This window comes from Astyanax mexicanus, chromosome 5 (genome assembly GCF_023375975.1).
Source record: "Astyanax mexicanus isolate ESR-SI-001 chromosome 5, AstMex3_surface, whole genome shotgun sequence".
In the NCBI taxonomy this organism is placed as follows: Eukaryota; Metazoa; Chordata; class Actinopteri; order Characiformes; family Acestrorhamphidae; genus Astyanax; species Astyanax mexicanus.
Window position 1 is genome coordinate 22,850,570 of NC_064412.1, and position 5,324 is coordinate 22,855,893.

Genomic DNA, 5,324 nt, shown 5'->3' on the forward strand with positions numbered 1-5,324 from the left:
GTGGGAGGGTTCAGGGGGTGTAGAAAGAGGAGAGATAAGCAAGTAGAGAGAGGAAGATGAATGAGAAAAAAAGAAAGGATAGACAGAAAGGAGAGAGATGGAGAGAAAGCAGGAGAAAATGTAGAGGGAGATGGAGAAAGAAGTGAGAGTGGAGAGAGAGTTTAAGATATATTTGTATGTGTGTGTGTGTCACTTTTCTTCTCTCTCTCTTTTGCATGCAAATAAATTGGAGGCAGCTGGTGGGTGACAGTGAACCAGCTGTGTGTGAGTGGGGGGGTCTCTCGGTTTCAGCCCCCCTGCCATGCTCCCCCTCTGATAATTGGCACTTTCAGCAGAGCACCTTGGAAAGCGAGGTCAGAGGTCAAGTTGTTGTCAGGCTGACTCTTTCCCCTGAAGAAACAGTAAACGTGGCACCTAATGTCATCCAGTCTCACTTAGAGCCACCTACGCTTCGAAGCAACTCGACAAATTAACTGGAATGCATCTGCAAATTAATCGTCTGTCAGATCTGCACGGATTTAGGACACAGTGGTGCATTTAAGACATCTCAGCGGCTTGATTCCTCTGTAATTCCACATGCTGTCAGTGTGTCAGTGACTCAGTATGGCTGCTGTCTCTCGAGCAGCTTTAAATAGAAATCATAAAAAGGCTGAGTCCTGATCAATCAATGCACAGAGCACAATATGCTCTAGTGTGCTGCACATGGGAGAGATTTACTGTACATTGACATGGGGGGTCTGGGGTAAGGTTTCCTCAGCATTCATAAATAAAACTCCATAATTACCTGTTCAGCAGAATTGTTTTAACCCAGTACTTTCTAAAAACTGGAGAAAATAAATGTTTTTTATTGTTTTTTTAATGCAAGTTTGTCACTGATAAGCAGGGCTGGCATAGGTTGTGAAGATACCTGTTTAAAACGTGACCTGTAGGTCTCTTCACCTATTGTCACGCCCTGTCCATGTTTCATGTCTGTCCTGTTCTGCCCTGCATGTGCCTCCGTGTCTCTGCCCCAGTCCTGTGTTCCTCACATGATTCATTTGTAGCTCCACCCCCTTGTTACCTTTCCCCAGGTGTTCCCTGTTTCCTTTCCTGCCTTGTGTGTGTATTTGTAGCCCAGTGTTCCCTGTTTCTTTTGTCGGTTCTTTTACGTCTTTATGTCTGTTTGCAGTGATTCTCTTTTGAAGTGGAGACTCCACCAGGGTCTCCTATACACCCTCCATCCCAACACCAGGAGGGTGAATAATGCCCCACCTGAGGAACCAGCACCACTTAACTAAATAACACACACAACACAACCCTCCACAACACAACATAACCCCCCCCCCCCCCCCCCAATAACCTCTAGGTCTTAAAAAAATCCTAAAATCTTTACTCATAGGTCTTAACTCAGGATGTATCTTAATTGTACCTATTTTATGACATAGAACTATGATTGATACTTGAAATGTCTATTAAATGTTCAATATAGATAAAGTTTCCTGTCATGTCCTGTAATTTGTCCTCATATGATGGTTATATGATTTATAATCTTTTAGAGCTTAGATTGGGCCCAAAAAATTCGACCCGACCCAGCCCGAGCCCGTGCACGTTCTGCCTGAGCCCGACCCAACCCGAACCATAAACTGTCATTATGAGCCTGAGCCCGACCCGACCCGCCCCATAAACTGGCTGTTTGAATGAGTGAAATATGATCAGAATTATGTTAAACGGACCACGAGTAATTGTAGCATGCAAAGGCAGTTAAAACTGGTATTTCTTTTACGAACGTGGTAATAAATCATTAAGTAATTTTTGTTTGTGTCAGCCAAAGTATGTGTAATATATATTTAATTTAAAATATCAATTAAAGTGAACGGTTAAGGTAATTAATGATGCATAAGAAACCACAGAAGCTTCCTTCTGTAAACCAAAAAAAAATAAACAGAAATCCCACAATCCCAAGATTAGCCTCCTAATCAGACCCAACCACACTTCCAGCTGGTCCTATAGTGTTATTGCTGTTATCTCCATATACTTTGTAATTAGAAGTGATAGGACTTCTATATAATAAATGAAATAATAGTTTAATGTATATTTATTTATGGGAGCAGAAGAACAAATCGTCTGGGTGACACCACTGCACTGTACTAAAGAAAAGATACTGGCCACACACACACACACACACAAACCACAACCAACAACCCCAGAGGGCATTTCATTTACACAGTGTAATAAAGTCACTTTCACATAATCCCCCTTAGGGCATTTTTCACTGCCACCTTGTTTCATTTGCCTTGTTTTTCATTTGCCTTGAGACCTGATACAGTGAGAGAACGTGTGTCAGGCGAGCCTGCATGTGTAGAACAGTTGCAGAACATAACTATTAGAGCATGGTCCTATTAGAGCTGATTTGGACAGTAAATGTCAACAGTTTGTAGTTTGTATGCCATAGGTTTCTCTGCATACTTTAACATCCTCATTTCACCCTGTATTTCAGTGCTACAGAGCCAACAGTATAGACCACCACAGAGCAGCTATTAGGTGGGTGATGGGTGGCTCATTCCCAGCACTGCAGTGATTAGTGTGTCAGTGTGTGTTGTGCTGGTACGTGTGGATTAGACACAGCAGTGCTGCTGGAGTTTTTAAACACTGTGTTGACTCATAATGGGGACAGAGGCTATAGTACACTAATATTCACAGATACACACAAGCTGGATTTTCATTTATCGCAACATGCACACGCATGCACACACGTGCGCATACACGCACACACACACTATGACTTATGGACAAATGGATAAATAAACAGACTATACCATACTTTTTCATCCACAGATTGTAAGTTTTTATTTTTCGAAGTACTTTGCTTTTTAGAATTTATATTTCGTATATATTTAATTCTATATGTTTACTCTCTGTTTAGATTTATACTGCTGTTTTTATATTTATCTGGTTTATTTATCTTGTTTTTTACTTGATTACTTTTATTCTTTTATCTTTGCACTTTGCACATCTGCATTTTTGCACTCTAAAATTGTGTAGTTTAAAGTTTAAAATTTTAAATTAGTACCATTATGTGAGCTGACTGCCATTCAAAAGCATTTCACTACAGGACGTACTGTGTATTATTATGTATGTGTGTGACAAATAACATTTGGGTAACACTTTATAATAACTTTCATTAAAATATTTTTAACTAATGATCAGTAGATGTGAACAAAGCAGTAGCTCATCAGAATGTAAATATTAACAAATGCTCACACATGACACTTAATTGTCAGCATGGATATTTATATAAAAAATGTTAGCAAATCATTAGCTCATCAGAATTTGAACATTAATAAATCACTAGTACATGCAAATTTTAAACCGGGCAAATGATTATTAATTGCAGTTCATGTTGCCAATGTGTTCATTAGTATTTACAAATGTGATAGCAACTTTTTAGTTTCTTAAAATGTGAAAAATAACAGTTATTAATCATTAGTTAATTATATTTTTAATGAAAGTTATTATAAAGTGTTACCAACATTTGAAATTGAAATTTAAATAATGCTCTTATCATTGAAAGAAGTCAAGTTCGCACAGCAGTGTTATATAATTATATAAGTTTTTTATCTAGAAAGTAGAGACATTTACATCAACAAAAGCAGAATAAACCATTTTAATACTCTTGCTTTTGGAAGAAACAATGAACGGAAATTAAGTGGCTATTATTCTAGTGGACCAGCGTAGCTACATTAAGAGTTACAAATTAGAATTTACTCAAATATGGTTTCTTAAGACATCCAATGGCAGGCCAACGTAGGCCCAAGGTCAAGCAATAGTAGACACCCAACAGCAGGCCAACATAGACGCCATACCAAACAATGGTTAACACTCAACTTCAGGCCAACGTAGGCCTACTAGCCAAAATGACATTGGACCAATGTGATTGGCCAACGTCATGCCAATGTAAACAATGACGTTGAGCCAACCTATACTTTAGGACCACAATTAGGATATAACTAGATATTACTACACACAGGAAATTTGGCAGTGTTAAATCAACACTGTTAGTGTTAAATCAACACTAATAAGTGTTGATTTAACACTAATAAGTGTTGATTTAACACTAACAGTGTTGATTTAACACTGCCAAATTTCCTGTGCACCTGACATTTACATCAACAAAAGCAGACTAAACCATTTTAATACTCTTGCTTTTGGAAGAATCAATGAATGAGAAATATGTGTCCCTGTAATATATCAGTTGAACATATTAACATACATATTTCTCTTCTATATTTTATTATTTTGATTATTTCTGGTATTGGTTGTTGAATCATCTCAGATGAGACTTATTATGTGTAGGAAACCCACTAAACTGTGAAGTGTCTTGGTCCTTTAGGAGTAGAATTGGAGAGCCTTGCTGCACCACTTGCGCCAGAAGAACAAATCACAAATGGAAATCAGTTTTCAGTTGGATGTTGTTACATCTCACAACTTTTCCCAGAAGCCCTTATAAGCTCAGAAGAAGATCAGCTTCACTGGCTGCCAGGGAAGATGTCTGAGATTGGAACAGGCCATAAAACCACCAAATCACCATAAAAGGCTGACCAACACCTCAGGAATTCCATTTTCTGCTGGATATCTCACTCTTCTTCTGGTTGTATCTCTGGTCCACCAGCTTTCACACATTCACTGCTTTCAGCAGAGTCTTCAGTCTCTATTTCACCTGCGGCTGGATGATTTCAGGGCTCCTGTGAGGACCTGTTAGCTGTAAAAGAATATGTTTCTTATATGTGTGTGTGTGAGAGAGAGAGTTTAATGATGTTATGACTAAGGTACCCAGGAGCAGTGTGTGCTGCTGTGCTGCTGTGCTGCTTGACTCACTGGAGCCAGGTGAGAGAATGGCTGGAGAGCCTTGCGTGAGGTTGCCATGGTGATCCTGATGCTAAGAGAAGGTGTAAGTGAGAGAGTTGTGGCTAAACCTGGAGGGTAAGAATGAAGCTTCCACTGTATCACTGTTCCACTGTACTTCCCCCGGCCCACTCCCAGCCTGCAGAGTGTGTCCAACAGTGAGAGTATGTGATGCACTCCAGATCTGCATATGGCTTCCACACAGGAGGCCTCTGCCCTGACGGTTCATAAACTCACTCTTCTAGCACCAAAACCACCAGTCACAGTTCTCGTTACAACCCCAAATCAGAAAAAATGGGACAGTATGGAAAATGTAAATTAAATAAATTCAGTGTTTCTCATAGTATGAATTAAATCTATTTCATGTTTTCATTTTATTTACATTTGTTAACATATCATTGTAAAAACATGTAAAACATTTCAAAAAAGTTGATACACAGCAT